Source organism: Myotis myotis, unplaced genomic scaffold (assembly GCF_014108235.1).
Source record: "Myotis myotis isolate mMyoMyo1 unplaced genomic scaffold, mMyoMyo1.p scaffold_m19_p_1, whole genome shotgun sequence".
In the NCBI taxonomy this organism is placed as follows: Eukaryota; Metazoa; Chordata; class Mammalia; order Chiroptera; family Vespertilionidae; genus Myotis; species Myotis myotis.
In genome coordinates, this window is record NW_023416313.1 from 181,889,036 (window position 1) to 181,915,698 (window position 26,663).

Below are 26,663 nucleotides of genomic sequence, written 5' to 3' on the forward strand. Positions count from 1 at the left end.
CAGCCCCCTCTTCCTCTCTGAAATCAATCAATCAAATAAATAAATAAATAAATAAATAAATAAATAAAAAAAATAAAATAAAATAAAAAGCAGACTATTAGAGAAATAAAAAACAAGACTCAACTATCTGTTGTCTATAAGAAGCCCACTTTAAACATAAGGATACAGATAAATTAAAGGGATGGAGGAAGATTAAACCATGCTGACACTAGTCAGAAAGCTGGAGTAGCCACACTAATTTCAGAACAAGCAGACTTCAAAACAAGCAAGATTATCAGGGATAAAGTGGGGCATTACATAATGACAAAGGGATGCAGTTTCTAAGAAGCGATAATGATCCTTAACGTGTATGCACCTAACAAGAGAGCAGTCATGCACGTGAGGCCAAACACTGATAGAACTCAAGGAGGAATGGACAAACCACTGTTCGACACCCTTCTTTCTGCCGGTAACCAATAGTCCATCAGGCAGAAAGTCAGTAAAACATCGTTGAACTAAACAGCACCATCAATCAACTGGATCGAAGTGATACAGTACATCATCCAACAACAGGAAAATGCACATTTCTCCTCAAGTTCACATGGAACATTCGCCAAGATAGACCACGTACGGGGCCATATAAACCACCTTAACAAATGGGAAAGGACAGGAGCGTACAAAGCATGCTCCCAGGCCGAAACCGGTTTGGCTCAGTGGATAGAGCGTCGGCCTGCGGACTGAAAGGTCCCAGGTTCGATTCTGGTCAAGGGCATGTACCTGGGTTGCGGGCACATCCCCGGTGGGAGATGGCAGGAGGCAGCTGATTGTTCTCTCATCGATGTTTTTAACTCTCTATCTCTCTCCCTTCCTCTCTGTAAAAAATCAATAAAATATATTTAAAACAAACAAACAAAAAAACACAAAGCATGCTCCCAGGTCACAAAGAAATAAAACTGGAAATCAGAACAGAAAGGTAGCAGGTCTGTTGGTCTGTTGCAAAGTGAAAAAATAAAAATACTAAATTTGTGTGTGTGTGTATATATAGCTGTGTGTGTAGGCATGCATGTGTATGTGTGTGTGCATGTTTGATTATAAGATGACGGTAGGAGTATTGGCAATTCACTTTCCCAGTTTTCTCAGAATTTCTAATTTTGTTCAGAAGCATAATGGGAAAAAATAAAAAATATATAGTCAAAGGTTTAGATAATTAACGTTAGGCGGGGTCGCCTGCCCTGAGAACTTCCTCGTGGTGGAGCAGGGTGCCCCCGTCATTCTGTACTCCCGACATGCAAGCTGTGTAATGTCAGTACTTCCTGATCTCCATTCTGTGCTTTCATGAGTTTGGGGACATTTGCTTTTGTTTTTCCTTCCTTCCCTCCCTTCCTACCTTCCTTCCTTCCTTCCTTCCTTCCTTCCTTCCTTCCTTCCTTCCTCATTCTTTTTCTTTCTTCCTCTCACTCCTTTCTTTTTGGGGTGTGCTTGGGGAGGTGGCAGTAGACTCGGTTCTTAAAATATATCCCCCCTTCTTTCTTGTTCATATAATGCTTTCTTGTGGAGGCGTCTAGGGGGCCAAAGAACAAGCACACAAATAAAACCAGATCATAACCATTCTGCTGTCTGCGCCTCGTCAAGCCGGGCCCAGGTGGAGCCCCAAGACAAAGTTCTGGGGGGCATAGGAAGCAGGGCCAGCACACCCCAGGAGGGGGCCCTCCGCATGCCCTGGCTCAGGCTCAGAAGAGGAGAACAGTAGCCAGATTCCCCCAAGAGGGGAACCCCGTGCCCGCTATGAAATGGCACTGTTGTGAGCGACCACTGGGATGACACAGGGGCTCGGCCGGAGCTCATCAGTGAGGGCTGAGCCCAATGTGGGAAGGTGGGCCTGGGGTGGGAGGAAGCTTTTGCAGGTTAAAAAGCCTGTGTGTTGAGAAACCCTCTTTCCATTTTGGCTTGGGAACTCGTGCCGTCTGTAAACCATTTCTTCGTGCAGTGTTGGTGCTTTCCCTACCTCATCGCCAAGCCATGTGAACCCCTAGCGCCAGTTTCTGCTTCCTCCTGGGCCGGCTGCCAGCGGCTGCCTGTCTGTGCCATCTTGAGGCAGCATGACGGACAGACAAGGAGGCTGTGGGCAGTGGCCCCTCCTGAGAGAAGGCCCTGGGGGTTTAAGCGTCTGGCATGGGGCAGTGGAAAGAACTCTTGATTGGTGTGAGAAGCCCCGAATGCCTCATGGTCCTGCCGCGGAACTGTCTTCCGCCCTAAGAAAGCGTGGCCTGAACACCTCAAAGGGCCTTCTCCACCTTGTGAAGGGCTGGCACCGTGGAGGAAGGCTACCAGGAGGCTGAGCCCTCTCCTCCAGGGTCCTCCCTTGAGGTTCCCCATCCAGCCCTGCTCCCGACATGGTTCAAGGCAGTGGCAGCTACTGGTTAACGCAGACCAGATGCAGCCCTTTCCCCAGACTTGCTCAACGGCCTTCCTCCTCTGCGGCCTTGGGGATATTTGAGACTCCATGGAGTTTGGCTTCAGAGCCCGAGTGGAAACCACAGCTCCATGACGTGGACACATATGATCTCCCTGGGGGGGGAGAGGCAACTGGCATCAGAAAACGAGAGGCAAGTTGGAGGCCCTGCTCTGCGGAGAACACTCTGCCGCCCCTCTCAGAGCCCAGGGAGGCCAGGTCCAGCGTGCTCTGCCGGAAGGAGGCGTGACCTCAGGGCCCTGGGCTCGCTGGTACCAGAGGTGGGAGCAAAGGCCAGGGCCCTTCAGAGAGGAGATCTGAGCCCGCCGTGAGAGCCGGACTTCCACCAGCAGCCATTCTCCCTTTCTCCTAATGTGGCCACGCATTTTGAAAGCTTTCTGTCTGCCAGACAGATCCTTGGAGAAGGAAACTTCCATTGAACTGGAACTACCAACCTGTCTTTCTCCCGCCCTCGGGCAGACCACACCACGAAGTTTGCACCGATGAGTGAGAAATGGCCTCAGAGTCACTGCCAGTTTAAGACACCCCAGCTTCTGTCACTGCCCAGGTGGGCAACTTGGGGACAATCATTTAATCTCTCCAGCCTCAGAGTTAAGGAGCCTACCTGGGAGGCAGGTGGGTGGTGCTGCTAAAGATATGCATGGAAAGGGCCAGGCCAAGGCTCAGAGCAAGTCAGTGTGACTCCCAAAGGAACTTCATTAAATCATTATTCCCATCTATAATAATAAAAGCATAATATGCAAATCGGCTGAATGGCGGAACAGCAGAACGACCTTCCCAACGACCTTCCGGACGAAGCCAGGGCTGCAGCTGCGGGATTGAGGCAGCTGCTGTGGCTGTGAAGGCCTACCCTTGCACAAATTTCATGCATTGAGCCTCTAGTTTCTAAATAATCCAAGACCTAAATAAGAACTGCCCATCAGCACTGTGGTTGGCAACCCCCTCCCCCCAACACCCCCCCCCCCTCCCGAGATACCCCTGGGGATGGCTAGTCAGCCAGCTTCATGAGTATGCACTTTGGGCTTAAGTGATGGTCTGGGGTGGGCACTTTGAAAGCTGCTGACATGACCTTTTTGTAAACTAAGGTAACACTGGTTTATAACATTACTAGAGGCCCGGTGCACAAAATTCATGCATGGATAGGGTCCCTAGGCCTGGCCGGCGATCAGGGCCAATTGGGTTTCCCGCCTCCCGTCCTCCCAGCCTTCTTTTTCCCTCGCTCCCTCAGCACCCCACCACTGCCACTGGCTGCCCACTCTGTTCCATGCTGCCCCCTGGTGGTCAGCGCACGTCATAGCGAGCGATTGAACACCTGGTCTCCCGGCCGAACTCCCAAGGGGACAATTTGCATATTAGCCTTTTATTATATGGGATATAAGTTTCAGGTTTACAACATTATAATTCCACATCTACATATACTACATTGTGCTTACCACCAACAGTCTAATTTCTATTCATCACCATACAATTGACCCCCTTAACCATTTTGCCCTCTTGACACCACTCCATTTCTGGTAACCACCAATCCGTTGGTTACATCTGTGAGTTTGTTTTGTTTTGTTTTTAGATTCCACACATGAGTAAGATCATATGGTATTTGTCTTTCTCCATCTGACTTATTCCACTAAGCATAATGCCCTCAAGGTTCGTACACATTGTCCCAAATGGCAAGATTTTATGTTTTTTATGTCTGAGTAGTATTCCATTGCGTACGCGTGCTACATTTTCTTACCCAGAAGTAGAATTACTGGACCATATGGTAGTTCAGTTCTTCATTTTTTGAGGAACCTCCATAATATTTTCCATAATGACATACCAATTTACATTCCCACCAATCAGGAACAAAGTTTCCCCTTTCTCCACATCCTCTTCAACACTTGTTATTTCATGTTTTTTTAAAATGGCCGTTCTAACAGGTGTGAGGTAATAACTCATGGTGGTTTTGACTTGCATTTCCCTAATGTTTAGTGATGTTGAGCATCTTTTCATGTGCCTGTTGCCCATCGGTATGTCTGCTTTAGAAAAATGTCTGTTCAGATTCTCTGCCAATTTCTTAATCCAGTAATGTTTTTGTTGTTGTTGTCAAGTTGCATGCGTTCTTTATATAGTTTGGATATTAACTCCTTATTAGATACATAATTTGAAAATATCTTTTCTCATTCAGTGGGTTGCCTTTTACGTAGTTAGTTATTTTTTACTCACCCAAGGATAAAAATGTTTATTGTTGAGAAAGAGAGAGAGAGAGAGAGAGAGAGAGAGAGAGAGAGAGAGAGAGATTGCCTCCCATGTGTGCCTTGACAAGGAATTGAACCCCCAATCTTAATTTTTAAAAAAATGTATTTTATTGATTTTTTACAGAGAGGAAGGAAGAGGGATAGAGAGTTAGAAACATCGATCAGCTGCCTCCTGCACACTCCCTACTGGGTATGTGCCTGCAACCAAGGTACATGCCCTTGGCCGGAATCAAACCTGGGACCCTTGAGTCCGCAGGCCAACGCTCTATCCACTGAGCCAAACCGGTTAGGGCCGAACCCACAATCTTATGGTGTATGGGATGATGCTTTAATCAACTGAGCCACCCAGCCAGGGTGCCTTTTTGTTTTGTTAATGGTTTTCTTTGCTATGCAGAAGCTTTTTAGTTTGATGTGATCCCATTTGTTTATTTTTGCTTTTGTTTCCACTGTCATTGGAGTCAAATCCACAAAATCATTGTTAAGACCAATGTCAAGGAGCTTGCTGCCTATGTATTTTATAGTCAGACTCCTGGGATTTAAGTTTCAGCTCTGCCAACTTCTGGCTGTGTGACCTTGGGCAACTTACTTAACCTCTCTGTGCATCAATGTCCTAATTTGTAAAAATGCCGTGCCCATCCCATAGAGTTCCTGTAAGGATTAAGTGAGTTAATATATACAAACTCTGAAGATAGTGCCTGACTCATTATAGGCTCTCAATAAATATTATCTCTTGTTCTAATCCTCCTCCTCTTCCTCTACCACTATTATTACTATGTCCCAGGGGTTCCAAGCTGGACATTTCAGTATTCTTGACCTGAAGGAGTTCATAGTCTCACAAACTAGAGGTATAGCTGACATCTAAATAGGTAAGGTATAATTTAGAGGGATCAAAATAAGAATAAGTCTGGTCAAAAATAAAATAAGAATGGTTAAGTCTGGGAATGGTGTATTTTGCCTGGAAATTAGGAAGGCTTCCTGAGAGAAGAGACCATTGAATGGGGTTTTAAGACTGACAAGGAGGGTGCTGGCTTTTTCAGTTCGGCTTACATTCGACTCTGAGTAAAAGCAGCAACCACCATCCTCACAAAACCAAAAACATAAACTCAAAAATAATAGTGGCTTAAACAAGATGAAGCTTCTTTCTTTTTTTTTTTTTTTAAATATATTTTGTTGATTTTTTTTTTTTTACAGAGAGGAAGGGAGAGGGATAGAGAGTTAGAAACATCGATGAGAGAAACATCAATCAGCTGCCTCCTGCACACTCCCCACTGGGGATGTGCCTGCAACCAAGGTACATGCCCTTGACTGGAATCGAACCTGGGACCCTTCAGTCCGCAGTCCCACGCTCTAGCCACTGAGCCAAACGGGTTAGGGCGAAGCTTATTTCTGACTCAAGCAGAAACCTGGTGGTGGAAGGCTCAGGGCTCATGGGCTGCTCCACAGTGACAGGCATCCAGGTTCCTTCCATCTTGTTGCTCTGAGATATCCTGAAGCATGGCCCCCATCCCACACTTCTTCCTGGTTCAAGGAAGTCGCCGGAGTTCCAGCAACCCTATGCCTTTAAGCGAACTCCTGCAAGTTGCACACAGTACTAAAAGCCACTGTCAAGACTTCATCCATGGCAAAGGAGAAATACACGTATTATTCTGGCTGGCCATGTGAGCAGCTAGCTGAGAATTGGGAGGACGTGAGGACCAGACACTGAAAGTCATAGCTGGCCCAGCTGGCCCACTAAAGACAGGGGATGGGAAAGGTGTTCCCAGTAGAAGGGGCAGCCTGTGCACTTGAGGCATTTGAAGTGGCCAGTTCTGTCCCCACCCAGCCTTCAAGGACCTTCACTCTGCTCTCCTGAGGGTCATCGTGGCTACTTCTGTGGACTTACCTTTAGTCTAGCCTCTCGCCAGGCAGACATGCCCCATTCCCAGCTCTCCTGTTGTTCTGGAGGCTCCCTCCTTCTCGAGGCACTCCTGGGAGGAACGGAGATGCTGGATGAATCCTCAAGGAGCTGGTGGTCGCTGCGCAGGTGGGGCTGCTGGTGGAGGGCCCACAGAGGACAGAGCCAGAGCTCTCACCAGGCTTCTGACCTAGGTCTGGACAGCTGGGGCAGGGGTCTGAGAGGGCCCCCCAGGCCCGGGGAATGCTGTGAGCAAACGTCAGGAGACGGGGCTCTGAGGGGACCCTGGAGAAGAGCTGTCCTGTCAGTCCTGGGGGCCTGAGGCCTGGCAGGACCTGATGCTTCAGGGAGGAGGGCCCACATGCATGTAACAGGTCACATCGTACAGATAAGCTGGTTATGGCGGGCCGGGACCGTGTTGTCAGTGGTGGTGGGGAGGACAGGGACCCACAGAGGATGGGTGTTGGAGTGGACAGCGGGAAGCACAGGCCCCACACGGAGCTCCCACGCTGGGTGTGGAAGCAAAAAGCAGGAGAGTCCCTGCTCCAGTTCGGCTTTGGATGTGCTGGCCGACGTGCAGTGTCCGCTTTCCCATCCGTACAGCGTGGTCTGCTTCTCCAAGGGCACAGCGAGGATTCTGGATGGTGGACGGAAAGGCCTTTGCCAGCTCAGGTGCTGTGCACGCAGCTCGTGACTGTGGAGACCCTAAAAGAAAGGCCTCCCAACGGTGACGTCCCTTCAGAAGCCTCACAGGCCTGGGCTTTCAACAGGCAGTGTTGCCTGGCCTACGAGGCCCAGCTGCCCTTCACCATTTGGGAACCCCTCCCCTCACCACCCAGCCTTTCACATCCTCTGGCTCCAGTAGGCCCAGCCCTTCGGTCAGAGCTCTGAATGCAGACTCTAGCCAGCAGCCTGGCTCCTAAGACCGGCCAGCCCTCCATGAGCCTGGAGACTGGGGCTGAGGTGACCTGCATGGCTAAAAGCCCAGGTTCTAGAGTGAATACTCGCCCACGTAGAACCGACTGCTCACACGCCCAGGGACCACGCAGGCAGCCCATGTGGGGAGGGGCTAAGGGGGCAGCAGCCTCTGGGTGTGGGTGTGCCCGCCCGAGTCAAATGACGTGTTTTTACAGACCGTACCCATTCGAAGAAGCAGTATTGCAAATTGGGATTTGGTTTCCCAACAACAAATGTCTGCTCTGGGTGTGTGAGGGGGAGGGAGAGTGTGCTTTTCTACAAACTGACAAAATCAGCCGGCCTGGAGGAGAGAAGTGCCCGTCTGCTTTCCTTCTGTGACGGAAGGTGGGTGGGGTGGGTGTCTGAGGTGTGATGGGTGGACAGAACCAAGGCATGGCAGAGAGCCCTATCGTTTTCTTTGCCCAGCATCACCTTCTTTGTGAGAACTGCTCTTCACCATCGCCAGCCGCAGGCTTCCTTCCACTAAGATTTACCACATGTGTTCTCCCCGGGTGGTGAGCGCTTGACCCAAGCTGAGCCAGTCAGCAATCTTCTGCAGAGAATTTGAACTTGGGATCAAAAGGCTTGAACTAAGGCTGGTGGTCTTCCCATCTACCGGCCATGCCAACCCAGGAGCTGATTTGTGGACGGAGGAGAGGGAAGAGAAGGAGGGAGCCCAGCTGGGCACCCACAGGACTGCCAGCCTTGATGGCACCCTTTTCTGAGCCAGACCAGGTCCTGGCCTGGGATTCCAGGAGATACCCAGGCTCCTTTCAGTAGCTTCCTGGCTCCCCTGCCCCCTCCACCATTTCCTTTTATTTGGGATAGCTAGTTTAGTTGAGTTTCTGTTGTAACTGACCTAGTCGCACCTGCTCTACAGAAAAGCCCAGTGAGATCTAGCTTTGAGTGACTGTTGCTTGAGTCAGCAGCTTCACCTGCATCATTTCATTTATTCCTTATGCTGACTCTGTGAGGTGGGTATTGTTTTTATTTCCATTTGACAGATGAGAACACTGAGGCCCAGAGAGGATAGCATCTTGCATACAGTCACAGAGCTGACAGGAAACTGAGGCTGGGCTGGGGGATTCCGGAGGCCAGAGTGGCAGCCTTCTTGTGCACTTGTGCACTTTGCTGGCCTGGGGGTTCTGTTGGGCCTCGTGCAGAGCCCATGATGCGTCGGGCTTATCTGGCTGTCCTATGAAATAGGTTTGTACATCTGAGAAGAAGCCAAGCTGGTCGGGCTCTGTGGTTTTAGTACTGGGCTGGAGGTGGCCTCCTTGGGGAGCCCAGCCAGGGCCTGCTGAGCCCCCACGTCCTGCCACAGCTTTGAGGCCTGCCTGTGGGTCATGGGTCTGGGCAGCTTAGGGCACAAATGGGTCTCCCCCGACACTAAGCCACCCCTTCCAAGAGGCTGTTAGGGCCCATGTGACTGTGACCTTCTCTCCTCTGTTCTCCCTAACACTCATGTTGGAGCCCTTGGTTAGGTTCTCCTGCTGAATCACCATGAAGGACAAAGCTAAGACCTGGGATAACTTGGCCCCCGCCCCCCATGGGTGGGCGATTGTTCTTGGAGGGTCAGACGGAGAAAGAAGACCCAACATGGGCTGAGCCATGGGCAGCCATGGGGTCCCAGGGAAAATAGCAGAGGGCCTGACTGTCCATCTGCAAAATGAAGTGGAGGAGAACATTAAAAATGTAATGCATTATAATGGAAAATGCATTAATGTCACTGATAGCAGCGAAAACCCACCTGAGAAGCACACAGCATGAAGGCTCCTGCTGAAAACATTAAACCTGAATTCAGCCATGAGGCAACAAATCAAGCAGAGTGACATTGGTCGAAGAGTCTGGCCTGGACTTTAAAAATGTCAGTGACATCCGATCAATGACGGGCGTGCAGGAGGCAGCCGATCAATGATTCTCTCTCATCATTGATGTTTCTATCTCTCTCACCCTCTTCCTTCCTCTCTGAATCAATAAAAATATATTAAAAAAATAAATAAAAATGTAAATGGCATGAAAGCAATAGGGAAAGAAGTGTGGAGAACTATTCTAGATTAAAGAAGATGCAAAGGGTGATCCTTGACTGGATCCTGGGCAGGATGGGGAAGCTATCAAGGCCATCATGGAGACCGCCGGGCACATTTGCATATAGTCAGTACATGAGATAACAGCATGGCCATGTTGAAGTTGCTGAGGGCCGTCACTGTGTAGAGGGATTGTGTAGGAAAATGTCCTAATTCTTAAGAGAGAACTGCTGAAACACACAGAGTGAAATACCATGATGTTTGCAACTAACGCCCCAATAGTTCAGAGATAAAGTAAATGTAAAAAATCAAATGCCTCGCACAGGGCCATTACTCCCTCCGGCCTAGAGCTGCCTCTGCCCTGCCTCCTCCCTAGCGGGACCCCCTTTCCTTCCAGTCCTTCCCCTGACCCTCCTTTCCCAGAGGAGGTGGCCACCGGGAAGGCTCTGGGAGAACAGCAGGAATCAGCCACAACCATCTCCCTGAAAGTCACTGTCTTCCCCAGACTCATGCTCCAAACAGCCTCACCCCACCTCCAACAACATGCCCTGGAAGCCTCCTTCATTACACAACACAGACGGCCGTCTCCCTCCTCCAATTGGCTCATGCAGTTCCCTTGGCCTAGAATGCTGTCCTTCCCTTTCCTGTCACGGAGTCAACTTATCCTTCAAAGAAAGCCCTCACCGGTGCTCAAAGACCTAGCTCTCTTCCCCGGGAGGAAGCAGCCTTTCCTGGAAGGACCTCTGTGCTCTCAGTCCACCCTGCAACGCACTCGTCATTCTGTTGCTTGCATGAGCCCGGAAGCTCCAATTCACACAGACAGGTCACAACTTCCCCTGTATCTCTAGGGTGTCCTGAGCGCCTGAGATGTAGTAGACACTCCACACATGTTTATTAACAAAAGCTGAGGTGCCGGTATGAATCTGCCGCCATTTTAGAAACTAGTTAAAGACATGTTGGTATGTTCATATAATAGAATACTATGCAGGTGTCAAAAGACTGCCATGGGTTGTTATGGGATAATACCAGATGTACCAATAAGTGAAAGAAGCAAGGTGCCCTACTGTGAATGCACAGTAAGCTATTTGTGTCAGAAGAAAAGCATGTATACCTGCACCAGCACAGGTTGCCTTAGGGGTGGGGGACCGGGTGGTAGGGACATGGGGAGGGAGGGAGGGAGAGATTTTGCCATTCGTAGGTGAACCTATTTAATAAATTACATGATTTATATTTATAATAGTGTCCTACTCCTTGAGGGAGGTTGAGGGAATCCCAGGAGTTGGGTGCTGAGGAAAGAGGGGAGAATCAGGTGAGCATTGCTCCTGGGTGGAGGAGACAGCTGAGCCGCCTGCCTATGGTTCTAGCTGGAGGACCCTGACGAAGAGCCCCTGGCAGTGAAGGGGTGCAGCAGCTTTCCCAGAATCCTCAGCACCACAGGCATCTCCGTGTAGGTGCTGTTCCATCCCCTGGGTCCTACAGCAGCGCATGCCACACACTTCTATGCCTCTGCCACGCTTGTGCCTGCCCTGGAAATGCCCTGACTCCATTTTCACATGCTGAGTCCCACTGAGCTTTCAAGGCTCACACCATTCCTGCCTCTCTCACGCCATCTTGCTCCTTTAGCTCTCAGTCCTTGCTCTAAAGACCTCAGAGCTGAGCAGGCCCAACTAGGAGAAGGTGGGAAGGGTGTCCAGAGAATTCTGTCCCCACTGGCCTTTCCCAGGCCCAAGGCCTCCTGCTGTCTACGTTCCTGGTGTTGGGACACAGGGCTGCCCGCTCCAGGCCTATACTCCCCTTTCACCACCCAAGCAGTAGTGGGAATGCTCCTTTACATGGGGAAGGGACTGGAACATATATAATAGGATGCATGTGTTAAAGAAAAAATTATCCTGCCCCTTGTTAAAACAGTAAACAAAGAAGATGTTATGCGGGACTACTGCAAGAGACGTCCAGATGACCACAGTAGGGGTAGAGATTAGACTCTGGATTCAGCAAAGACAGTTGGCGACTTACAGCCAACGACCAGCATGAGGGGGTCAGCGGGTGGAAACTTACTAAGAGGTGGCATCAAGGGTGAGATTCTAACTAAACCAACTCAACAGGATTCCTGCTGAAGGCAGGCGAGGGTGAGCAGATACCAAGGTGGGGGGATTCTCACTACACGGACATAGGGTTCTTGTTAACACTGGGCTCAAGACCAGGGCCAAGGACTAGGCCTAATCAAAAGCTGGGCTCAGAGGAGTCTGTGTGAAGTTCGTTCAAGGAGAGTCATTGTCACATGTTATGGGACATGTGGAAGGCTCACCTTTTTGCAGGTGAGGACACAGAGGCTCAGAGAGGTAGTCCTTTGCTCGAGGTCTGCCTCAGTTCCCTCGTCCCCAGGAGGCTCAGCCCCACAGCTGCTGCTACATCTGCCCGTAGCCCACAGCGGTGGGTAAACGGACCTGGGCTCCAGCCCCTGTGTTGCCACTGACTCCGTGCAGTGTGACCTGGGCCTTTCAATATGACCCAGGAACAAAGCCAGGAGAGTCCTCTGGCCAAGCCAGGGAACTCAGGGGAGCTGGGTGGTCCAGGCCTGGGCTGGGCAAGGCAATAATTAGCTGAGAGCTCCTCTGGAATGTTAAGTACTTAGCCCTGGAATGCAGCTCCTGCTGCTGCAAATAACCCCCATCATCAGACAGGCCCTGCAGTAAAGATAAATATCAGGGTGGGCAGGCACTGGGGACCCTGTCTTGGGAGCTCCCCCATAAAGCAGCACGTTTTTCTGGCCTCTCTCAGGATCTCCCCCCATTTAGAACTCTTTGCTTGGAACTAGGCTTTGCAGGTGTGGTGGGGAGCCTCTAAGATGACCCACATTATCCCTACCTTCTGGTATTAATGCCCCTGTGTAACCCCCTCTCCTTCAGAACGGGCCAGACTTAACGACCGCTGTTAACAGATGGAATACAGCACAAATGATGGAATGCCATTTCTGAAATCAGGTTACAAAAAACCGTGGACTTCATCGTGGGGACCCTTCTGCTCTCTCTGCGTGAAGCCAAGCTGCCATGTTGTGAGCTGTTCGGTGGAGAGGCCATGTGGCAGGGAGCTGAGGGAGGCCTCTGGCCAGCAGCCAGAGAGGCCAGGAAGGCTAGTGAAGTGCTGAGGATTCTGGGAGGCTGCTGCACCTTTCCACTGAGGTCTGTGGTCCAGCACCCAGGAGGCACTGAATTCTGCCAACAAGCATGCGAGTGAGCATGGACACAGATGCATCCCCAGCTGAGTTGAAGGGTAAGCAGTCTCCACGTCTAGGTGGGAACTGGGCCTAACAGATTTTTGGGGCTTGGGCCCAGGCAGAAAGATGGGTGACAGAAACAACTTCACAGAGCTCTCACCAGGCCCAGATTCAGCTGTGAGGCTAGTCTAAATGTGCACTGAGAGCTCTCATCCTTCTCGGACTACAGAGAGGCCATGAAAGGGCAGGACTGCTCAGACCTCATCCCAGGTCGGGACACTCAAGGGACTCTGATGTGATCCCACTTTCCACATTCCTGTCACCAGAATCCTTTGGAGTGAGTGCCTCTCCCTCCAAAGAAAGCACAATTTCCTGTTTCAAGGCCTAGGACCTCCTAGCTGTCGGAGCCCGGGAGGCGCATCTCCTTCTCCCAGGGCAACCTCACCAGTTTCCACCTAACAACTCAGAGGCCCAGAGAGGGGGCCTGACTTGCCCAAGGTCCCAGAGCCTGGGATTGACAAGTCAGGGTTAGGACCAGGGTTTTCCGACCCTCAGCCCAGCGTGCAGGGCTCTAGGCCAGGACTTCTTAAACGGCAGCTTGTGTCAGAACCATCCAGAGGGCTTGTGAAAACCCAGGTAGCTAGGCAGTGCCCTCAGAGTTTCTGATTCTGTAGGCCTGGGTGGGCCTGGGAATGGGCATTCCTGATATTTCCAGGTGGTGCTGATGTGGCTGGGGGAGGCCCACACTTTGAGAATCAGTGCTCTAGACCGTCTCCCAAGTCGCTCTCCTGATGGTCCTCAAAGCATGGACGGATGGCAGCCTGCAGTGTCCCCAAGTGCCTGTGTAGGCACGGTCTCCTTTGAGGGAGTGGGGTGTGGTTGAAAGAACCATGAAGGGCAGTGCCCTGTCTTGTTCATCTTTGCAACTATTTGCCCAGCAGCTCCCATATTTGCTGACCCATAAAACCCACAAATATAAATGACACACCTCAATTTTATAAGGAAACGCTTTTGAAAAAAATTTAATTTCTTTTTTATCATAACCATTCTGAAAGTGCATTATTTTGTCCAGGAGAATTGAGTGTTCTGTGTAGGAAGTGACATGATGGTCTCTGCTATAATGTTTTCTGTTTCCAGACCTCACCACTAGGATCTGGTTCCATCGATCATTGTATTTCACTTTTTTGGCACTGAAGCTTCTAGCCTTAAAGCTGATGCTTGAACTACCGGGTGGTTGGTGATCTATTGATATAGGCATAGATTCATCTGTGGACGTGGATTCGGGTACAGGTATAGCTGCAGATACAGATATCGACAACGATGTAGAAATGGTGCTTCCTAAGGAGAATTAATATGGTCCCTCCCCTTCCTTTCCTCTGCCCAGAAGGTGGATGTGGAGGAGAGCCAACTTGGACATATAAAGATGGCAGAGCAGCAGGTGGAAGGGGCCTGGATGCCTGGACAGCCTCGTGGAGGGGGATCACTGTCCCAGTCCTGAGCGATCTCCCTGGGTCGTCAGAGGAGAGCGAAGTAAACTCTGACCAATGCATGACACGCTCGTCTCCAGCAGACAACAGGCTCCTTGAGGTAGGGACAGGGCCTCCTTCTTTCTCACTACAGTTCCCCAAACAGAGCCTAGCAGGGTTCAGTCTGGTTCTGCCCCTTACTGACAGGTGACCTGGGGCAGATAACCTCCCTGGCCCTTTCCTCTTCTGTAAAATGGGACTGTGAAACGTTCTCACTAGACTGTCGCCAAGCTTAGAGAGATGTACGTAGAACACTTAGCCCTGTGCTGGCACATAATGGGAGCTTTAAACCATTACTCCCTCCTTCCCTGAAAATAAAGTCTGAACTCCCTACCAGGACCCATAAGATCCTTTTTTATTTTATTTTTTAAAAATACATTTTTGTTGATTTCCGAGAGAGGGAGGGAGAGAGAGAGATAGAAACATCAATAATGAGAGAGAATCATTGACTGGCTGCCTCCTGCACACCCCCTACTGGAGATTGCGCCCGCAACCCACAACCTGGGCATGTGCCCTGACCAGAATCCAACAGTGCGTAGGTCAATGCTCAACCACTGAGCCACACCGGCCAGGTCGTAAGATCCTGTATGTTCCAATCCTGCTCACCTCCCTAGTCTTAGAGCTCATACTTTGAGCAACACGGCCAGATAGAGTGGCTCCAGTTTCCCATCTTTCCCAGGGAGCTGCCTAAGGTCAGAGTGAAAGGTGAGGAAGGTGCTAAGTCCACTGGCCCTTGAAAGTCCCTTAAGCTGCCCGTAGGTACAGTCTCCAGACCTGGACCCTCTCAGCGAGCCCAGTGTGGAAACAGGAGGCTACGTCTCCAGTGGAGCACCAGATAAAGTAGCTGCCTTGTGTTTAGGGGCCTCCTGGGATCAAAAACATGTCTTTAATCAGTGGAGTCATAGTCAGATTAAACGTTCATGTGCTGCTTCTCTCCGCACTCAGTTCTTGTAGGTATTCCGTGCTGTCCTCTTACCAGCAAGCCTTGCCCAGGCTGCTCCTTCCATCCCCGTGCACTTCCTGCCTCCCCTCCAGGTGCCTGGCCAACCCCCATTCCCTGGCCCATCCTCACTGGCGTTCAGGCCTCAGCACAGGTGCCATTCCTGGGGGAAGCCTCCCCTAGCTACCGCCCCCAGCCCTCTGGGCAGCAGGGTCCCCTGAAGCTCCTCCGCCCCCCGAAGTGGGTTTCCTGCTGCATATTAACTGCATGGCTGCCTGTAGGGCTTTTCTACCAAGTCCTTCCTTCGCTTTGTTGGATGCGCAGGCCCAAGCGCCTAGCGCAGAATGTGGCCCAGTAAGTGCTGGGATGAATGGACGTGAGCGCGTGGCAGACAGGGTCAGGGGTGCCATTGTTCCTGTCGGCTGGCACCGCGGGGAGGGCGGGGGACGGGGAGCACTGGGGGGCCTCTCCTTCCCCATCAGCCTCCCAGACCCCTTCCCTGCCCACCAGGGCGCCACCGGGCCGTCCCACACCCTCTCTGCCGCCTGCCCAGTGACCTAATTATTGTTTTTTCTTCCAGCCCCGCGGAGGGGAAAAGAGAAATTCCTGGTGGATGACACAGGCCCGGCGGCCGCCTGAGAGCCGAGCACGGGACCGGCTGGGCCGGCTTTGCCCGCCGCCCGCCCCGCCATTAGGGCCGCGAACCCGTCATCAGCTAAGTACAGAGCGGGCGCGGGCCGGGCGGGGGCGATGGCCGGTTCCCGCGGACCCGGGCCTGCGCGCCCTGGGTCTGGGGGTCGCGAGTGGCCCTGGCCGGCTCGCAGGTCATTACCACCCGGCCCCCCGCGGGGCAGCCTTGGCTGCGGCGCTGCGCTCGGGGAGGGGAGGGGAGGGGAGGGGAGGGGGGGGAGGGGAGGGGAGGGTGGGGAGGGGAGAGTGGGGAGGGGAAGGGAGGGTGGGGGTGGAACCGCGGGCGGGGCGGCGCCAGGCGCAGGGTGGGGCGGGAGGCGTTTGGAGCCGGCCAGGCCCGGGTGCGGCCCCAAGACAGAGCGTGAGCTGCGAGGGCTCTGGGGACCTTTGGCACCCGCCCCCCTTTCTGGGCCCTGGGCTCGGAGCCAGACCGCCGGGGGGTTGAGTTGCCTCAGCCCCAAAGGAGGGATTAAGCTCCACTCACCATCCATAGGCTTTTGAGGCTGGAGGGAGCCTCAGTTCTCCCATCCGTGAAATGGGTTAACGCAGCTCTGGATGCGATGAGATGTGCCTGGCCTCCATGCTCAGCGCATAATGGGTGCTCCGTTTCCTCTCACTTGCTGGGGAACAGGCTCAGTCACCCATGCCTTCTGTCTGCATATACGGGCCGCACACCTACGCGCCAGGCACTGTGGGAGGCCTTGGGTTATGGCGATGAGTGAGACAGATAAAACCTGCCACTCTCAGGGGAGACCAGCCGTACACAAATAAATACACACCCCAGACAAGGCAGTGCCTCCGATGGTGCGAGGTGTCAGGGAGAAAAATGCAGGGTGAGGGGAGGCCTGTGGGAGTGGGGGGTGCTATTGCAGACCCAGTGGTCCAGGAAGGAAGGTCTTCAGGAAAAGTGCCCTTTGAGCCGAGGCCCGAGTGAAGTGCAGTGAGCAAGGCAGTAGTTGTCTAGGGGAGGCTTTTTGGAAGAAGCAAATGGCAGGTGCAAGGCCCTGGCCCCCCCTCCTGCCTGCCCCCTGCTGGCAGACTTCATCTCTCAGGGTCCCGGGCTCCCCTCTCTCCACCAACCTGCAGGAGGGACGCGTGAAGAGTAGACCTGGAGCCAGGCCGGGTTTTAAATCCTGGCCCTGCCACTCGTTATCGGGGTGACTACCTCTCGGAGTGGTGCTTCTCCCCTCTGTCAAACGAGGAGCACCACGGTGTGTTCCTCAGAGGTTCGCGTGAGGCTTCCACGAGGCGATAGGGGCGTCCGGCAAGCCCCGCGTGGTGTGCATATGCGCTCAGATGAAGGGCCTGCGGGGTCCCGAGGAAGACCCTGGTTTTCTTCAGCTGAAAATTGGGTCTCTCTCTGACTTGGAATGAAAGGTGGATGTACCCTTTCCCCGCCTTGGTGGTGACGGGGAGACAAGTAGCAGAAGTCGGAGCAGCTTGACAGACTCTGGGAGATGCTTCCCAGTTGTGGTCTGGTGTTGGCCCCCGCTGGGACTCAGAGCCCTGTTTATGTAGAGAGAAGCAGTAGCACGCAATCCCCCCCCCCCCACGCCCCCCATCTGCCCGCAGTGTCCAAGTCTCAGCCAGGCATTCAGTGGGCTCAGAGAAGAAAGCTCAGCTGGTCCAGGTCAGGGCAAAGCCGTGACATCATATTTCATGTCCTGACCCCCTTCCCATCCCTGCTGTCTCTCCCTGCCGCCCTGGCCAAACCTGCCCTTCCTTGGGAATGGACGGAGGTCACGTCAATCAGACCTGAGGGAGGAGTTCAGTCCCTGGAGCTAGTTCTCCCTCATTTGACACATGGGGAACCGGAAGCCCAGAGCGGGCAGAACTTTTCCAGCGAACACACAGCCGTCCTGGGGTTTGATCATTTGTGCCGGCAGACCTTTGCTCTAAGGCTGTGTCTTCACTGTACTTCGGGCCAAATCCCACCTCTTTTACAGAAGGAAGGGACCGAGGCCAGAGGAGTAATATGAATTCGCCAAGGATTCCCAGACCAGCAAGTGGCAGTGGAGAGGAGCGTGCATTCTATTCAGGGGCAGAGGAGAGGTGGGACTCTCCCTGGGCCCCTCCAGGGTAAGGTCATTTGGGGAAATCTGTGGCTATTGGCTTCCCCTTCTTACCCCAGGAATCCTGTTTCTCCCATCCTGAAGGGCCAGCCCAGCAGGTACCCGGATGCACATCGGTGCCTTTGTCCGGCTGGCTCCATGGAGAGCCAGCTGTGATGGCTGAGCTGCAGCAGTGCCTGGAGGCCACCGTGGCCAGGCTGGGTACCACTTCACTCTCCCCAGGTCTCTAGACCAATGCCCTGGCAGGAGCTTTATCTCAGACCTTGAACATAGCAGCCAGATCTGGCACCAAAAGCCCCTCTTGGCCTGTAACTTTTGCCACCACTTGCAACAAGGAGCTGCTTTCATTCATTCATTCATTCATTCATTCATTCATTCATTCATTCAACAAGTATTTCTGGAGAGCCTATCAGGTGCCAGGCCCTGCTCCACACATTGAAGGTGGAGCAGCAAACAAGATGATGAGGCCTGGCCCTCTGGAGCTCACCTTCAAGACCAGGGGACAGGCAATAAACAAGTAGACACAAAGTATTAGGTCAGATGAAGGTGAAAGGTGAGGGGGCGGCGTGTGATGGGGGTGCTCAGAGGCCACTGCGGAGGGCGGGTGCAGAAGTTCTGAAGGAGGGAGCTAAAGGAAGAAAGGGCATGAGGCTCCTAGGAACATGGTTGGCGTTTCCAGCGGACGGCAGGGAAGACCATGTGGCTGGAGTGAGTGGGGGAGGGAGAGAGGACATGAGATGGAGAGCAGAGGGGCCGGACTGTGAGTGCCCTTGATGGCTCCAAGTAGGCCCGCTTGTTCTGTGTCTGCCCTGGGTGGAGCTGTGCCCTCCTGAGGCAGCCCGGGCATCCTGAGGAAGTGATTACCCCTATTGGATTCCCTCCACCCTTGCACCCTCCACCTGCTCTAAAAATCAGAATTAGAAAGTGCAGCAAGGAAGCTGACCTCCCCTGAAAAGAATTTGGAGTCAGAAATCTCTGGATTCCAGACCAGGCTCCACTACTTAGGAACTGCGTGAGTTTGGATGGACCGCTTAAACTCTCTCAACCTCCACCTCCTATTCAGTGATGGCGAACCTTTTGAGCTCGGCGTGTCAGCATTTTGAAAAACCCTAACTTAACTCTGGTGCCGTGTCACATATAGAAATTTTTTGATATTTGCAACCATAGTAAAGCAAAGACTTATATTTTTGATATTTATTTTATATATTTAAATGCCATTTAACAAAGAAAAATCAACCAAAAAAATGAGTTTGCATGTCACCTCTGACACGCGTGTCATAGGTTCACCATCACTGGGCTATCTGCAAAACAGAGCTAAGCACACCTACTGCCCACGTAGCATTAGAAGCTGAGCTGCCCACCCTCTGACCCCGCAGGCGCACTCCTAGGGACATAAGCGAGGGAAGCCATGCACGTGTGCAAAGGCATGGGCCAGGCGTCCCTGGGGGTTGGTCAGCGTGGCCCTAACATGGACTCAACTGAGTCCTTCAGCGGAAGAACGGCTACATGAGGTCTGGTGATGCATGCGGTGGGGCATACATAACAATGCCATCTACAGAGACACTAGTATACATTATCCCATTAACACGAAGTTCAGGTAAAGCTAATCAATGGTGATAGTGGTCACCCCTGTGGGGTGCTGACTGGCCAGGGACTGGAGGGAACTTTCTGGCACGCGGTGTTTTATATCATGATCTGGTCAGTGTCGCACAGGTTTATGTGCGTGTAAAAGTTCGTTGGACTTGAATTCCATGAACAATTTGAGAGTCGTGTGCGTTGTGCTATGTATGTTATCCTATCTAATAATAGAAAAACATGGTAATTGACCATACCTTCACTACGCCTCCCATTGGCTAATCAGTGAGATATGCAAATTAACCACCAACAAAGATGGTGGTTAATTTGCATATGTAGGCGCGAAGTGGCGGAGCGAAGACTGAAGGCGGCTCCGGCCAGAGCAGCGAGGGCTTTGATGGCGGCTCCGGCCGGAGCGAAGGCCTGGGTCCTGGGTGCCTGAGGAAAACTGGTGCCAGCAGCCAGGAAAGGGAAGGCCTATTTCACGAATCTTTTCGTGCAACAGGCCTCTAGTATTTCAATAAAAGGTAAAAAGAGGGAAAGTATACCGCCTACATAGCTGGTGAAGGGTAAATGAGACAGATTGGAGTTGTGTCTGTCTCGGGAGAGGCCCTTGGGAACATTCCCTGCTTCCCTGGTGCCGCTCTGAGGGACCAGGAGGGCCCTCCAGCGCCCAGGCCCCTGCCTAGCCTGTCCCTCCAGGGACCAAACGTTAGCTTGGGTCAGACGATGCTGTGCTGTTGGAATTGAGGGATGAAATGGGACTGGGTCTTTTTTTGGGGGAGTATTTTTCCTGTTGCTTTGTGTTGAGAAAATTCTTGTTTTTGTCATTAAATACGGCAGCTTACTTGTGCTCAGACCCCAGGCCTGGTGTGTGGAGAAAACGCTGGAGTGGGAAGCGCTCAGCTTTCCCAGCCTGGGGCCCAATTGATGGCGCTGAGAGCAACCCCTCTCTGCGTGAGGATCCCAGATCCTCTCCGCCATGGCCTGGCAGAGCCCCACCCCTCGCCTCCCATGAGCCCACATGCGAACTGCTCCCAGGATCACTCGCTGGGGACAACCTACCGGTTCCACCTTCCCACCCTGTCCCGAAGTCACTGTCCCAAGCCCAGAGAGGGCTTCCCAGAAGCCACACAGGAAGTGTGCAGCAGCGTCAGGCCAGACCATGCAGAGGGCAGGGTGGGGGTGGCAGGCCTGGGCTCGGCCACGCTCTCCCCTCCTGCCCATGGGGCAAGGCCCCTCCTGAGCAACGGCGGGAGAGTGTGCCCTCCAGCTCTGAGGACGGAGGACATCTACGACAGTAATGGGGGCACTTTTATTATTAACTCGGCACGGAGGGCTGGGCTCCTCTCTCGTGTACTGTCCAGGGTGAGTCCCATGGTCCCAGCTCCTTCTATCCCAGGGTCACAATCTAGGATCCACCTGCCCTTGGTGCCACTCCTTGCCTTGCTTCCCATAGAAATATCACAGGCAACCCCTGTTTGCAACCTGCCTGATCTTGGTTTGAATCTGCCTGGCCGTGCTGGATGTGCCGTGGGCGTGGCCTGAGGGAGACTCCAGGGATGAATGGGGCCCACCCGGGACCAGTTCAGACTCTGTTTCTCCCTTTTTACCTCCTCCGGTGTCAGTTTCCATGTAACCTGCCCTGGCTAACCTTACCCCACCCCAACCCTCTCTCCTCGCTTGTTCTGCTTCCTCACCCCCACATCACTGACTTGTAGTTACCTGTTGATTGGTCTGCCTTTTCCCACAGGACTGTATGCTTCCTGAGGGTAGGAGCTGCGCCTCTTTGATTCACTCACCACTGGGCCCCTGGAGTCTGGCACAGGAATAGTAGATCTTTGAGAGAAGAATGAGTGAATGAGTAAGAGCTGCTCTGGCGGAGATATAGACAGCAGGGCGGGCAGGGGTGATTCCGGGGTGTGTGTGTGTGTGTGTATGTGTGTATGCATGTGTGTATGTGTGTGTGTGTGTGTGTGTGTGTGTGTGTGTACCATTGCCCTGAGCTTGTGGTTGCACAGGTTTCAGAGGGAGCTGGCTGGAGGGCAGGAGGACTCTTTTGAAGCCTGGGCACCTGGGAACGCAGGCTCCCCTGTTATGAGCGAGAGGCCTGCCTGTGAAAATGTGTGCAGTCCCCGCACTGGGAAAGGGTCCTGGGCCTACAGGACCGGAGACCTGGGTTCCCACAGCGCTCCACGTGGAGCCAGGAGAGCATTCCTCCTCGCAGGGAGGGGAGGAGCCAGGCCTCTCCCTCCAGGCACACAGGCCCTGGGCCGGGGCTCTCCCTGTGGCTTCTCTCCCCCGGAGGCCCTAGAGAGCCTCTAGCCCAGGCCTCAGGAGGGCCAGAGGCCTGCCCTGGGCCCCACAGCAAGGAGAAGCAGAGCTGGAACCACTCCAGGCTGGGACTCGGTCTAGGCCTGGGGCCTCCAGCACCCCCACACCCCCTGCCTCCTCCAGTCTGCCATGTGTAAGGGCCTTATTCAGGCTGGTCAGCACAGGGAAGGCAGCCCCAAATCTGGACCTCACACTCTCCCTGCAGTTAACCTGGGAGCCCAGCGTCCCCCTGCGTCTTGGGGAGCAGGACCGCGGTGGTCAGCAGAGGCGGAGTCTCTCTTGGCGGAGCCCGCAGCCCACACCTGCTCACCTGAACCGCGCTCAGGACGCTGCGAGGCCTGACTTCAGAAATGACGCCCATTCTCTGGGCCTTGGCAAAGGTGACTTCCGACACCCCCCGTCCCGCCCCCCCCCCCCCCCCCCCACCGCCCCATCCAGCAGACAGGACCTTCCCTAGGTCAGGGCCTGCGCCTCCCCTCTCACACTGGAGACTCTGCTCATGGACCTCAGGTCTCAGCTCTGCGGCCCTTTGGGCCCCCAGTTGGCTCTGTGCTCCCTGTACACCTCCGACTCCCGCCAGGCTCTCTAGTGTGTGTGTGTGGGGGGGGGTCTGGGCTAGGTCAGGGCAGCTAGATCCCTAGCGCCCTCTTCCTGGAAGTTCCCAGGGTCGTGGGCTGTGTCTTATTTGTCCCTGTGTCCTCTGTGCCCACCCTAAAGCCTGGCATCATGTGGGCTCTTGTGACACGGAAGGGGTGGCTCAGGGTGCCATTTGCGGGGCTCTAGGAAGAGATTCTAGCCACCCGGCCCTGCCCCCCAGCTCCCCAGGAGCCACAGTTCTGGCATTCCACTGGGAGAGGCACATTCCTTGACGGTCTCTTCCTGGAAATAAATCAGAGTATGAGTGTGTTCTTCTCTTGGGCCCAGAGGCCCGAGGAGAGGGGGCTGCCAGCCTGGTCCCCGCCTCTGGAAGAGAAGGGCTGAGATCCCGGGGAGGCGCTGACCTCTGGGGACAGGCGTGGGCTGCCGGGCCCTTGGGGCTGGTGAGAACAGCGGGGCTTGTCTGGGAGGGAGCGTCCGACAGACGCTTTATCAGGCCCTGTCGCCAGCGTTATCTGCGGCTTCTCAGCAAAGAAGGAGCCACAGTCCTCAACCAGCCTCAGACCACTCCAGGCCTGGAACAAAGCGGCCGAGTCAGCTGGCAGCACCAGGCTCCCGGCTCAGACCGTGGGCTCCGCAGCCTCGGGGCCCACGGGGGGTGTTCAGGGGGTGACTGGCCCAGCCTGGCGACAGCCCGTCTGCTGGGACTCCCCCGCCGAGTGCCCGCCGCCACAGGACCACCTCCCCGGGGCCTGTCTGGAGAATGTGGATGGGGCACCGGGTCACCCGGCCCCTCCAGGGCCTCACCGAAATGTCAGCCACAAAGGACGGGAGACAGAGGGGCCTGTCCAGGAACAAGGGCCAAGTGTTGGTGTGGGCTGAGGGCTGGGGCTGGGCTGGTCAAATGTTTACTTGGAATGGTTTGAGTGGGCACCCTCAGGCCACAGGGGCAGCTGGCGCCTGGCATGGAGCCTGTCTACCCACCACCACGGGGCACTGCAAGGATTCAGACCCATCCCAGATGGGCACACATCCAAAGGCACCCAGAGGGACTGCCAGCCGAGGCCTTGGCATGGTCACTCCCTCCCAGGCCCTGCCCGCTGCGGGGAGAGAAGGAGCTGGGCGGGCTGGCTGAGCCCCTCGTTCTGGAAGCACCTGCTTCTCTGGCTCCCTGCGGGCGCCCATGCCTGGTTGGGCAGGTTGTGCACTCGCCAGGGAAGCAAGTGGGCCCCAATACTCGCCGATGGGCAGGAGCTGCCACAGCCAGAGGGTGCTTTATTGCAACTGTTTGCTAGGAAGGGGCCGCTCTGTGTGGTGGGCGCTTGGGGACATTAACATGACAGGTTCTCTTGGTAGGTGCTCATGATTTGGTAGGGGTAGGTTGCCAGATATACTACAGGGCTCCCAGTTGGATTTGAATTCAGCTAAATCAGTGCTTCTCAACCTTCTGGCCCTTTAAATACAGTTCCATGGTGTGGCTCAACCATAAAATTATTTTCGTTGCTACTTCATAACTGTAATGTTGCTACTGTTATGAATCGTCATGTAAATATCTGATATGCAGGATGGTCTTAGGCGACCCCTGTGAAAGGGTTGTTCGACCGCCAAAGGGGTCGCGACCCACAGGTTGAGAACCACTGAGATAAATAATGACAAGTTAAAAAAACAACAACAAAAAATGGTAGCCCTGGCTGGTTTGGCTCAGTGGTTTGCAGACCGAAGGGTTTAGGGTTTGATCCCCGCCTCCGGTTGGGGCGCCGGTGGGAGGCAACCAGTTGTGTCTCTCTCACATTGATGTTTCTCTCTCTCTCCCCTCCTCTCTCTAAAGATCAATGGAAAAAGTATCCTCGGTGAGGATTTAAAAAATAAGTGCAATTATGTCCCATGTAATATTGCAGTGTCATGAGGGGTCGATGAGATCTGGTCATATCAGATCTCTCTCCACCCCCCACCCCTACCGCCACCGCCACCCACCCGCACAAAGGGCCCTAGGAGTGCGAAGGAGAGTTAGGGAAACGGAAGTGTGGCTGGAGGGGAGCCTGAGAGGTAACAGGGGCGAGATGGCGCCTGGACTCGGAGGCCCGGGTACTTTGAGTGAGATGGGGGCTTCTGGACCGGAGGGATTGAGCCCAGGACTCATGTGGTAACAGGCTCCCTCTGGTGGCCGTGTTGAGAATAGGCTGGAGGGTCATGGCCCAGGCTGGCTGACCTGCGAGGTCACCGCAGCCGGAGAGAAATGGCCGATTCTGGGCATAGGGACTGTTTGTTATGGAAAACGGCAAGCATGTACAAATAGTACAGGGAACCTCCGTGTCCTCAACACCCACTCCAGCCATCATCAGCTCGTAGCCAGTATTGTTTCAGGGAAACCTTTCGCCCCTCCTGGAACCTGGATTATTTTGAACCCAGATATGGTATCATTTCATCCATAAGTATGTCAGCATGTGTCACGAAAAGATAAGGCCTGGAAAAGAGTTTGAGGCAGGTGCTACCAGGAATTTGCTCAAAGGCCCCATGAAGCCCATGGCTGTCAGCTCCCGCCTCTCCTAAAGCTTTCTAGTGCTTTTCTCCTCAGGCCTTCTCTCTCCCGCCCCTCTGTCTGCATCGTCTCCTAGCATGAGGCTCCTCCGTCTGGGGTCTGGGGATGCTGGCATGGACTCCCCATTGGACACTCCTGCCTTCTCCCCAGACCTCACAGCCACCCCAAACCTCTCCTTCTTCTGGTCACTTGATTACAGGATTGTCCAGGGTCTGGCACAGAGGTTTCCTATTCCTTCAAAGACCACCTCTCCCTGGGAAGTCAGGAAATGCAGGCAGCCTGGAGGAATGTGGGGGGAGCTCCTGGGAAGTCAAAGAATGAGGTGCAAGGACACAGATTCAGACATAAAAACTCTAATAAGTACAGGGAGGCCCTTTGCTTTACTGAAGGCCACCTCCTCCAGGAAGCAGCCGGGCTCTGCCTCTGATTTATTGGGAGCCTTTGGATAGGTCCCTTCCCTCTCTGGGCCTGGTCACGCAGGCTTCTACCTGCTCCCCTCCTCTCAGATCTGCCTCCCCAGCATTCCTGGGATGGAAGAGCTGAGGGGCAAAGCTGGACCTGGGAGAAGCTGCTGGGAACATGCCGACTCGACCCAGCTACACCCACACACTGATGGCCAGAGTAGTCGCATTTACAGGAGAGGAAAGTGAAGGGCAGGAAGGAAAGACACGTCATTAGGGTCCCCTAGTTTGTAGGCAGTGCAACCAGGACTTGAGTCCAAGGCCAAATCCTCAGAGCGCGTGCCCAGGTGTCTCCATGGTTTTTGAGGCCCCACCCCTGGGCGGGGGCCTCCTCAGCAGGCCCAATACGGCCCAAGCAATCTGGATTCTTACCCTTCTGCCCCTCAGAGCCTCCCGAAGTCTGGAGCTCCTCAGTGTGGCTCTGGAAGGTGGGCTCGCCTTCCTAGTTGGTTCATTTTCACTCACCAAGATCCTCCTGCCGGCTGGGCTCAGTGGGCACCAAGCACGCGAATGCATTTCTCTCCTTTAATCCTCACAACCGCTGAGTAGAGTGCTATGCCCATTTTACAGATGTGAAAATTGACGCTCAGAGAGGTGCAGTGAGCTGCCAATGCCACGCAGCTCTGCAATGGGAAAAACAGGGCCGAAACCAGAGATCTCTGACTCTAAGTGCTCCTTCCACTACATTGCAAGAACTGGCTTAGACAGTACAGTGGGGCCTTGTTTTACGAGTGTCCCAACTAACGAGTTTTTTGAGATACCAGCTGTCTCTTGGTAGATTTTTTGCATTGAGTTGATAGAGTAATTTGAGTTAACGAGCTCCTTAACAAGCTCGGTCTCAGAACGAATTAAACTCGTAAGTCAAGGCCCCACTGTACATGTCTAATAATCCACTGCCAGTAGGTTGTCCTGGCTTCAGGCATCCTTTTATGCACATAACTCCTCTGTCCTGTTTCACCTGCTGGTATGTGCTCACACTGACCTTTCTAATAACCATGAGAGGCAGGTATGCCATCTTCTCAGCCTTTACAAGTGAAGTGCCACACATGCCCCTGGGAAGACTGTGTTTTGAAACTTCCTGAAATTTCCTAAGTCTTCTTATCTTCCCTAGAGCTGCCCACCAATACTTACGTTCTTCTAGCGCCCCCTAC

The 26,663-nt window shown here is 53.5% G+C and overlaps 1 long non-coding RNA gene across 1 annotated transcript in view; it reads left to right on the plus strand.

Moving 5' to 3' along the window:
- Positions 1 to 16,544: 16,544 nt before the first annotated feature.
- LOC118654305 overlaps positions 16,545 to 26,663 on the plus strand; it is a 29,195-nt gene continuing 19,076 nt past the window's right edge. The window contains exon 1 of the long non-coding RNA XR_004966993.1: positions 16,545 to 18,013. This is a non-coding gene — a long non-coding RNA (uncharacterized LOC118654305). The remainder of the gene's footprint in view (positions 18,014 to 26,663) is intronic.